Raw genomic sequence first — 12050 nt, 5'->3', positions numbered from 1 at the left:
GATGGGGGATCCTATTTTACAGGTTTCTTAATAGTTTCTAAACAGGTTTCCAAATGTTATCAGCAAGAGATACAACTTCACTGGCTGAAGTTGAAACAGGTTTAATTTTTTTTTCTTTTTAGACTTGTGTCACTTGTACAATTCCAACACAATAGAATAATGAACTTATGCCCGTGATTTTTGTCTCTTTGCTGGTATGACATCACGTACTTCCACTGCTTATAGTCTCCTGGCTTCTCTGAAAAAAATTTTTTAAAATAAACCCTTAACATGGCTACCATTCAAAACAATATGGGTCCCAATGTATTATACTTAAATAATTTTGAATAATCTGTAATTGTCAAGGGTCCAAGGCTAAAGAAACCTGTCAACACATGCACAGTATTTACGGTACAAGGGAAGCTCAAGATACAGACTGATACATACTGAAGAGAATCAGTATACTTTACAGACAGAAGACTAGTATTCAAGAAACAGAAAACTGAGACCAGTGCAGAGCCTCCCCCCTGCCCCAATAACTAGTTTGATGGATATCATCAAGTCTGGAGTATTACATAGGTTACTAATGCAAGATTCAAAAAAGACTGCACAAGAACATTGCAAATCTATTAAAAACATATACAATTAGATACAATTTCCATCTAGTTTAAAGCCTTTAAAAAAGGGGGTAAAATTTTAGCAATACTCTTTACAATTGCTACACTAAAGAAACTTCAAATATTTCTGAAGTAATAATTACAACTTCCATTACGCTACAGCCTAGCAACTGTATACACTATTGTTACTGTGTGCTATGAGTGTGAAATAAAAACAGATTTTTCTAGTTATTTGTAAATTTTAAACAATGTGTATAGACATACATGCATATATACCCATAATTCCTTCTATATTTCAACCAATCCAATAAAAACTAACAAAGTCGTTTCATCACTAGAAGTGGTATGGTAGCAATTAAACTGAAGGAGGCACTGGCAAAGGAGTTCATCCAGGTTTGAGACTTCTTACACAGACAAGAAGACAATGTGCTACAAGCTTTGAATCTAATAGGCAATACATCAAGAAAGGGTACCTACCAGTGGACACAAAATTAAGAGAGAGATTCTTTTCTAGGACACGTGGACCCTGACGTAAGTAAAATCTAACAGAAGCCAATGTTTTATTCATCAAGGCCTGTAAATTAAGCAGTTCAATGAGCTAATGGTCTGAAAGGACATGCTTGGGAGAGAAGCCACCTGAAATTATATCTGACTAGAAGGTAGCATTTTTGCACAACAGTCTTCATAGAAGCTTACAAGCCTTCATGTAACAGCTGTATTTATATTAAGTGCATAGTAAGTAAACAAATCTTTAACTGTTAATATAAACAGCTCTTAGAACACATTATCACAACTAAATTTCACCCAAAGCTCAGAGCTGCAAGCTGCAAAGCTGTATCTAAAGTTCTTGAAAAGCTGATTTTAAATTCTTGACAGGATCCTTTATGGATTTTCTTCTAAAAATAAAATACTATAAAGCACTTTTTGAAGAGTCCAGTGACATACATTGCATTATAATTAAGGGTGAACACCTAGAAATACCACGGTTTCACCACACTTTCCATCCATGGCATAGATGAGCCTACTTTCCATCATACTTCTCCTGTACAAGACATTTCATGGTTCTCTTTACCCTTCCTGTCAATGGTTGCTCTCTTCCATCAATTTCATTTAGAATTATACTATAGATCAATGCAGTTCAAGACCAGTGTGGCTCCTGTGAATGGTTGACTGCACATATATTCATTTAATAGAGCTCACACTATGACATGTATTGGCCAGCTGCATTTCCTCTCCACTTCAGCAGTTAATTTCATCAATAACTTATCTCATAGCCTGTTCCCTTTTATCCAGAAAACGGGACTGCTTTCTGCCAAGTCAGCTTTCAATAATGATCACAACAGCAAAACTGGAACAATACAATCCTCTTCTCTACCTCAAATACTGCAGCAGATTTGACTGAGTAATTTTAATTATACTGAGATACTGATTTTAAACCTGGCTTAACTAAGCTATAAACATGGGAGATTAAACATGTAATTAGAAACAATGTATAAAAACAACTCTTCACCACTACCAAGCCCTTGGACCTGTAAAAAACTAAATATTCCCCACTGTGTATTGCGTGGAAGTCGCACGTCCTTTACACCTTTGGAAGAAGGTACTTGAGTCAGCAGTACATAAAACTTCTAAAAATCAAAGTCTTCTGAAAAAATAGCTATTGTAATTGCTCCATTTTGAAATGCTTGGAATCATTGCCCCTTTCCCCCAACTACAAAATTTAAAAAAACAAAAAACAAATGTAGTAAAAAATTGTGTTACGTACTTTAACAGAATGCTTTAGGTCAGCGTTAAAAATCTCTCACATTTCTAACCTGAATATGACTTGCCAGGAATAAAACATCTATACAAACATCAGGAATTGCTATTCCCTCTGAATTCAGTGATAAGTCTTGAACCTGACAATTACTTTACAGCACACAATTTTATTTTTTTTTTAATTTCTGTGCTGCTTAAAAAGTCATGAAGTATTTTAAATATTTACCAATCAAAGCATAGCTGTCTACAAAAAAAAAACCTCCACAATGAACATAAGAAATTTTCATAAGGCTACATATAAAGGAGAACAAATAAAATTAAACTTTTTACTTTATACAGTGACTGCACTCAGATGCTCATTTCCCATAACAATACACAGTCATTCAAGATTAGTGGACAAAATGGAACATTGTGAACGTCTGACTTATTTCTGTCTTTATAGTGAAAATTTTGGAATTATCTGAATTAGGATTTAAGGGTTGATTTAAGGAAATTTCACTAGGTTTAAGGAGTTTAATCATTTATCGGAAGTGGTGCAAACTTCACATGAGCACATTTAAACTAATTTATAAGTATGTAATATTCATTTAGCCTAATCAGTTGAAGACAGGCATAAATCAATTTAGAGCATGTTCATGCAAGGTGCTGCCCCAGGGCAACTAAACTGATTTTTAAAACCATTTCAGTTGAAATCTGCGAAACTTGTATGCTTAGGGAAGTCCTAAGACTACAATTCCATTTTTTGTGTTTTAGCAAAAGCTCAACTATTTGAGGCCTGTCCAGAATTTACCCTAAGATTGCTTTTCTGTGGAAAGCAGCACCTGCAATACAAAGGATGAAAACCATTTTAAGAACCTGAAGTAACTATGTAACTTCAAAATACATTGGTAATTATTAACAGACTTCTTGATTATGGTTATTTGAGATACTATGGATAAAAAAAAATCGCATCTTTTTTTAAAAGCTATTTTGTGTGTTAATAGAATATTGAATAAAAATAACATTTATTTCAGTAGCTTTTATGGTGTTTTGAAATAGAGATATAAAAGCTCATCTATGAAGGCACTAATTTAGGGCCATGATATGCCTGGCCTAGATTTGTCAAACAAAGGTACTGTGCTCAATACAGAGTACACAGGAAGAATCCTACTTACTCAGTGTGTGCTGGACTTAAGGCTTTATTCAGAACATACATGCAGGACATATACATGTCAAATGCTTCTGAGAATGCTTTGTGCTTACATGTGCATCAGTGACCTCTTTTGTGGGCCTGCCTACCTCTAGAAATCCTGAAGAAAAAGGCCCTGGACAAAAATTTTCAAACTAAATACAGGTTGTGGTTGAGAAATGCTGGTCATATTTTAGCCTTAAACTTAAAAACAAAGCGAGAGAATTAAAAAGAAAAAAAAAAGAGAAAAAAATTCTCTCCCCCCCCCAACCCAGAGAGAAGCTTCTTAATGAAGTAAAAACCAATTATATCATAAGCATCATCATCATATAGCCAAATCTTGTATTTTTCATACTACAAAACTTGCTATTCGTATTTTATGCATTAATTTCTTTATGTGCAGATATCTTTAATTTCCTGAAGTTATAGTAATGTACATAAACTTGTGCTACCACCAAGCACTTAAATTTTATTTTTATGTACACAATTCTGAGTATTAATTACAGTTTTTAATACAGGCTTCTGAAAACAAGCTATTACTTGGGATCTTACATATTTTCTTAAATGTATTCTAGCTTACAGGGTTATTTTAAAATAAGTCACTCGGAAGAAAAAATTTTTTGTGTATTAATGAAATTATTTATTCCTATTTTATTTCATTTGGAAATGTTGTTTCTGATAAGCAGAAAGATGGATAATTTCTCCTTAAAACAATTAGCTTACTATTCAGCCTGTTTACCAAGTAGTTTCTAAAGAAAGTGTAGTTAACACAAGAAACCCAAAATAGCAGTATTGACAGATTAAGAGCAGTCTACTATTATTCTGTATAAAACTGCATCACTTGATTTTCATGGAAGGCTATAATGAAGAAACAAAAAAATAATTCATTCAAATTATCTGAATTACATCAACATTTAATATTTGCAGTAACTGTGGAAAGAAAATCTCAACTACCCTAGAGAAGCTGGTTTAATTTGCTGCAGAAACAAAACTATGTGTCATTTGTAGCATCTCCTGTGTATTACATACATTGTTCTTTCAGAGATGTTTTAGGCAAAGGCGCTTTAGTAAGCAACAGAACTTTTCTTAGTAGCGTAATAGGGTCCTAAAATAATCAGACAGAAGCAGAATATCCTACCAGCTATACAAGTATGGCCTCATGTTCTTTGTTAGGCAATAATACTCCTGAATAATCCAAGACTGGATAATTGAATCCAAATACCTCAAAGTGCATGCATCAACTCATGGAAATTCCCTGCAAATCAGGTTCTGAAAATGGCAAGGAAAAATTTAAGTAGAGTGACATCATGAAAAGACAGAGATTCATCCCTGCTTCCTTTTTGATCATGAAGTCTACTGGCTTTGTTTTTACAAAGAGAAGGTGGGAAAGCACGCTAATACTTAAAGCACTTGCTTTCCAGGACTGGCCACAGTTCTTGACTAATGGCAACATGAGAAATTAAGACGGTTTTCTTGTCATAAGAAACTAAATTATCCCACTTGTCCCGTATCCAGAACTTAATTTTTTATTTCCCCACTCCCAGTTCCCAGCCTGGAAGAAGGATCTGAGAAAAGCTCTAAGTCATGAGATGAGATGGAAGAGAGAGGATTCTGAATTCAGGGGAAAAAAACCTAAGGAATAACTTATCCTGACTAGCATTAAAAAATGACAAAGTTAATGACACATCATTATAAAAATACTTCCACACTTCTATCCTTTGCCTTTTCTGCTCTTGCTTTAAGCAATCACTTACAGCAGATCTTGTCTTCAACTACACCTATTTAATCAGCATTTTACAAGTGAAATTATTTTTAAAAAGACTTCAATTTTTAGATTTCACAGGTACATTCAAATCCCTTCCACAGAGCATTAACAGTCAACCCAGACACGGTATTTGTTACAAACATCAGTATACACAGTAAAGAATAGTATATAAGAAGCCAATCAACAACACAGAAGTTCTGAAAACCGTATTTAACTTTCACTTGGAGAACATTAAAGTTAACAGATTCCTGCTTGCACATTTTTTGCCAAATATCAGCAAGCTTAAAAAAAGAGACTTGCCAGTAAGCACTGAAGAGAACTCATAGGTATAATTCAAATATGCCATAGCACACATTTTAATGTTATACTGTGGTGAAGATGCATCAGAGGGAAGCAACTGTAATTTAGTTGTATATAGCAGATATGCAGGGATATGCATATTTTACAAGCATATTAAAGACCAAGCACCCCAGTCTTGAAAAGTTATTGGTTTGTCTGCATAAATGCAGGGTTGAATTCCACACTCCATTACAGATATATCATCGAAAAACAACCTTAGAGTGGGTGCACTTAAATTAGTCTAAAAAAAAAATCATAAAATTAAGTTACATTTACTTTCTATAATATGTAACTGATAAGAATTCATGTCAGTTATTCTTAAAACAGAGATAATGCTAAACCACCACTACGCATCTGGGTTCTTCTCAGTCAAATCTAAATAAATAAAATTATGTCTGCCTTCTCTCTCAAGAGCTGCATCCAATGAATTTTTTACAAATGAGAACAGCAGCTACAACTAATGCCTTTCAAGCCTCAGCAAAACTGAATTATTAAATCTGTCTGCCTATATCCTATTACAGCCTACTTATGAATACTTGATTTTATTTTGTATAATTGACAACAGTTGTCAGGAAAGGAAGGTTTTAACGGCAATCAAATTAAGATCAACTGGTATAAGTGTCACAGTGAAGAGCCTGCATCAAGTGTTGATGAATTAATTGATGGGTCACTGGGAAACAGGGCATGTGGAACTGTGATGTCATAAACTGCTATATACTGTCTGGTAATATTACCAGCCTTCCTGCTTTAAGTCAAAAGCATTGAAAGAGATGGGTTACTAGAATATACCCAACAAAAGAAAAATGGACTTTAACTTCACACACCTAACACCAGATCATTTACGAACAACTTAATTTTTAAATGATTTATATTACTTAAGTGACTATGTGCATGAAAATTTTAAAGTGATGACAAGATGAATAGCAGCACCAAGATGACATGTTGGAGTACAGTTTCATTTACCACTGTAACAAGAAGCTTTCAATTATGATAGCTTCTAAGCAGGAAAAAAACCCAAGACATCTGAAACATCCCAAACATTTAAGCTACAATGCCATCACATAGAATGCAATAAAAAAAAAATGTAGTGACATTTATACAAGACTGATTAAATTAGTTTTAAAGCATTAATTTCTCTTGAAAGAACTGTGTGTACTTGAGATATTTGATCTGAATTAAGAAACCAATGAAGCAATTGATTAATTGGAATTTAAGCCATCAGTCACTGGATCCATGAACAGATTCATTTACATTCTAAACAATCAGCTGATGGTCTTATAGGATACCATGTATTAATACACAGTCAATATGATACCCCCAAACTCATCACAGTTCCTTATTGACAAGCACACAGATGCTTTTAATCCAAGCTTGATCACACTGCATCTTTTTTGAATTGCTATATTGATTCAGTACGCTTTAGGAATTTTTATCTCTATTTTTATTAAAAACATTATGGAATTCTCTTATATATAGCAAACTGTTCCAAGTGAAAAAAAAAAAAGCATCTACATTCATATTCACATTCTCAAATTTTAACTTACTGGTTTATATTGTTTTGAGATATACAGAAGGATACTCAAAAACATTAATTTATCTTTTCCATTTAATAGGATTTGATGCACCACTTTGCTCCATTATTCTTCTGACATATACTAGTAATCACTTTTTGGAGAAACCCAGTGATACAGAAAAAAGATAGTGTGAATTATTTACATCTTCAGTTTAATGACTAAATCAAAAACTCTGCCATACAGAATGCTTAGAACACTGAAAAAGTTCTTGCTTTTCAGATTAAAAAAAAAAAAGGTGGGGGCCAGAATACCACTTCATAATGGTATGAAAATCAGCACTGTACTTGGCAGATGTCAGCTTTACCATTACGTTTTATGCAATCACCAGAATATTTGTCACTGACACTACTCCCTGTTTGTGCATTTGCTTAGTCTGCTCTTCTAGTTGTTTTTAACATTTAGAACTGGAATAACCTATGGTGATCTGTCCCATGAATGATCCAAACACATCGCCTGATTAAAATCCAAGAATCTTGAGAATATTTTCAGCCTTGCTCATTCATTTGCAAACCAATTTTGTTCACATCTTCAACATATTAGTCATATTTACTACATATGTTAGTATTAGAAGCAGGTTTCTCAATGAGCAGTAGATGGTACATCTTCCTTCAAATGAATCAAGGATGAAAATATTTTCCAGAAGAAGCAATTGTAACACAGTAGGAGAAAAACCCTACCTAGTGTAACCTACTACAGCAAGCTAATTTCACTGAGATTAGACTTTGATACAAAATATGATGCACATCTGGACAGGTAAAGGGGATGAAATAGAACCTTTTGCAACCAGAGAGGTTACAGTCTTTTAACACAAAAGTGGCTCCATTGCAAGCCATTTTAAGGCCCCACTAAAACAGGAAAATTGTCTAACACGGTTACTATTCTGTAAGCACTATTCCATAAACACCATCCATTTTGGTATCTTATCATTATTTGGATCATTATTCTGGTCTAAGTACTGAGTTCAGCTGGCATTTTCCATTTATCTGTCCTTAACAGACAGTGCTCATTTGGCCCTCACAGGAAAACATTCTGGTTTACAATTGGAAAGTTGGTTCTTATTTAAAATGTATTATGAGAATTATTCTAAGTGCAAGTACTGCATGTTTGCTAAAGATTCAATAGGATCCTTCTTACAACGTACAGTCAGATATTGCAGTAGTTATATTATACAGGACAACCATTAAGTTGCTGCCTATCATAACAGAAATGGAATCAGGAATTAGGACTTAGCTTTCCCTCTTTTTTGGCTTAAATTTCAGTAGAAAAATCAAAATTAATTCAATAAATTTTCTGATCCTAATGCAAAGCACATGTTAACATCGATGCCACAAGGTTCAAAACATTCAAAATATTTTAAGAATATTGACTAAACAGGCTGATTCAAGAGCTCTGGCAGCACAGCAGAACTTGCTCTCCCCATCAACCTCCCTAATGCACTTAAGTATTTCTAAAGACCAATAATACAAAAAACCCCATATACATATACACCTTAAAGAATACTGCTTGTAGCTGACTTAAGCAGCATTTTCTCTCTTGATGAAAGCAGAGCTCACAAGCAGAAGAGATTGAGAAAAGCATATGGCGAAATATACCAGAATCCATTGAAAGCATGTTTAGTCTTGAAGATTTTAGCAGCAGCAATAGTAATCACCTTGAAGGACATACTGTTAACTAAATTAGGAGGAGCGGGAATCAAAGCCTTGGTATCTCATAAAGCTTAAACACTGAAAAGTACAAGTCAAAGGAGTTGACAAAGCCATCAGATTACAATAGGCATGTGAAAAACAAGAGGATAAATCTTTGGTTAAAAACTTAGCAGGGAAAAGCATATTCTCCTTTACCAAACAGGAGCCTGAGAAGAAGCAACAGACCCAGCTGCAAAGACTGATCACTGGACTTCAATACAGCAAAAAGCAGAGGATTTCTATTTTTTCCAATTTATTTTTACTTGACAGAGGAAGGCTGTGTAAAGCTACATGGACACCTGCAATCAGAACTAACTGAAGAAGTTAAATATCTGAGCTAAATTTTATTTACCCTTCATATGTACCAAGAGCAATGACAGCGCGGCAACATGGGCCATAGCACTTGTATGGAGATCCCAGTGCCCTCCTCAACTGTGTACTCCTTACAGGGCAGGTTGCTCCACGTTAGGTTTTCTACCACTGGAAAGAGAGCTGCTAGACTAAGGTAGTTCAAGTCTGCACAAGCTTCCATTCCAACTCCAGCCAGCCACACATCTCAAGCCCCATACTGAAGTCAGAATCAGATTAACATGTGCAAGCCATCCTTTCTTTATGAATACATTAAGATTGATTTGAGGATCATTTCTAAATTTTTAGTGAGACAACTTTAAAACTACTGCAAGATTGCTCCTCATTAGACCTAATAATCAGAACTTTATAGACTATGCAGAAATTTCTTTTTCATAATAAAGATGAGGACCACCAAGAAACATTTTCCAATCGTTTCAAAGAATTATCAAGTTAATGTTAACAGCTTGCCTAGTAAAGCCTTCAGGTAAGAAAAGAAAAAAAAAAACAAAATTAAACAAGGTAAGAGAAGAAAAAGGTGACAGTATCTTTTAGAAGCCATAATGCATAGCATCAATCTTATGAACAGGTACTTTACAGGAAACCTATTATAAACTGCTTCTACGCAAGAATTCTTGAACCTAACTTCTGCAAGAGTAATTTCTTTGTCTTTTATTTTCAAAGCCTTCGACAACATATCCACAGTCTATCAGTTACAAATATACATATAGTTTGTTTGCCTGACTTGCCCTGCCTCTGAGATCTGCTTTGATGTTTCTCACCTTCAGCTTTTCTAAGTTGTTTCCCAAAATTGGGGGAATTGTTTGGGATTTCAAGATATTCAGACTGCTACTCCAGCCAAGCCACCAAATACCCTGAAATTCTGTGGAAATGCATTATTGCTGGAGAGTGGGAACAGGCAAATTTATGCCTTACACAATACAGAGCCTCCTTACAGATCAACTTTTTCAACTCTTATAGTCTTTTTTTTTAACATGAAAAATAAATAGTAAAATATTTCTTTGTTGCTTCTTATTTTGCTGCAAATCTAATGAAACATATGCGTTGTGCTAGTCACGCAAGTATGCCCAGAAAATAAAAGAAAATAATTAGGTAACAAAATACATGATCATGTCTTCTAATAACATTTTACTGTGTAATTTTACATCAATAATATATAGAGAGTAATAATATTAGGAGCTTAATGCCTACTGAGACCTCCTCCTTCCACCACATAACACTCATACTATCTGACTATATCTTAAACAAGTAGCTGATCACATAGAATCAGTATTACTCAGTGGCTTAAAGTAGGTACCAAAACACTTCAAGCTCGAGTTAAATCAAATGTTAAAAACGGAATAGGAACTGAAGTATAGAAACAGATTAAAGTAGTTTGGACAGATTGTTGGCAGCTACTCATGCCCTGAAGATAAACTTTTATCTGGCCGTATGTGCAAAACTTAACTCTAGTCATTTATCATTCTCTATAGCAATAGATTTTCAAAGCATTTTAGTTCCCAGACAGGTAGGTTTTATAATGCTTGTTTTCTAAACATAATAGAAAATTCCAGAATGTGTGACAAATGCAAGTCCTTCAGCCTTATTATTCTGCGATAGCTGGTTTTCTAAAGAGATAAAAAGTGACATCAGTTGCACAACTGAATTCCAAACTGACATTTTTTCCTCTGGTTTGATTTTCAAATATCTGAAATTCCAGAACAGGCTGGGGCCCAGACAATTAAGTTGTTTGTAGAACACTTATTCCTAACTGTCCAGAATAAATAGATACTACTTGCATCACCTTTATTATATTTTTTCTTGCAGTGACTTTGGGGTTTTGTATTGAGACACAAATGTTCTACTAATACTTGCATTTTCACATCTACAAAACTAGACCTTTTAAACAAGTAAAACATACTTGCCAGCACAATGCTCTCTTTCTGTGGAGAATTCATCATTTTTCAAAATAACTTTTCTTTAATTAGCAGACTTTGAGAAGGTAGACTCTGGAGTAAACCTTTACTAGTTTACTCAGAGCTCCTTCCAACAGCAAATCAAGCTATATGAATGATGACTTAGCCTGTAATTGCATTGCATATTTATGCCAGTAAAATGGTTAAAATTTTAAAAAACATCACATCTGAGGCAGTTATATTGCTACAGAAATGAATTGCTACAAAACCTCATCAGAAGAATTATTTTCCTGTTTTATTCCCACATTTTACTCATGCCATTGTTGTTAAAGTAATTACAAGTAAAGAATCCTGAAAACTCTTAACTACAAATTTTAATACAAGTGAGATTGCTATTTTTATTACAGTTCTGAAAAATGTAAACAAGGTTGCAACTAGTAATTTATGCCTGAGTAAATATACCATTTTTAAGGAGTTTCATACGTGCAATTCAAGAAACTGATCTATGCAATGGGGGATGTCCAGAGGGACCTCGACAGGCTGGAGAAACAGGCCGAGAAGAACCTCAGAGTTCACCAAGAAATGGTGCAAAATCCTGCACCTGGCAAGGAACAACCCCACACACCAGTATATGCTGGGGGGCCACCCAGCTGGAAAGCAGCTTGGCAGAAAAGGACCTGGGGTTCCTGGTGGACACCAAGTTGAACATGAGCCAGCAACATGCCCTTGCAGCAGAGGCAGCTACCAGTATCCTGGACTGTATTAGGCAATGTATTGCCAGCAGGCTGAGGGAGGTGCTCCTTCCCCTCTGCTCAGCACTGGTGAGGCCACACCTGGAGTCCTGTGTCCAGGTTTGGGCTCCCCAGTACGAGTGATATGGGCATACTGGAGAAAGTCCAAC

General features: G+C 34.8%; 1 protein-coding gene across 1 annotated transcript in view; it reads right to left on the bottom strand.

Annotated features, from left to right (window-relative positions):
- The window catches only part of ATP9B (ATPase, class II, type 9B), a 161932-nt gene that overhangs the window by 106459 nt on the left and 43423 nt on the right, over window positions 1-12050 (bottom strand). The gene's annotated exons all lie outside the window — the stretch shown is intronic.

This window comes from Pygoscelis adeliae, unplaced genomic scaffold, assembly GCF_000699105.1.
Source record: "Pygoscelis adeliae isolate BGI_AS28 unplaced genomic scaffold, ASM69910v1 Scaffold95, whole genome shotgun sequence".
In the NCBI taxonomy this organism is placed as follows: Eukaryota; Metazoa; Chordata; class Aves; order Sphenisciformes; family Spheniscidae; genus Pygoscelis; species Pygoscelis adeliae.
This window is presented reverse-complemented; position numbering and strand designations above follow the sequence as displayed.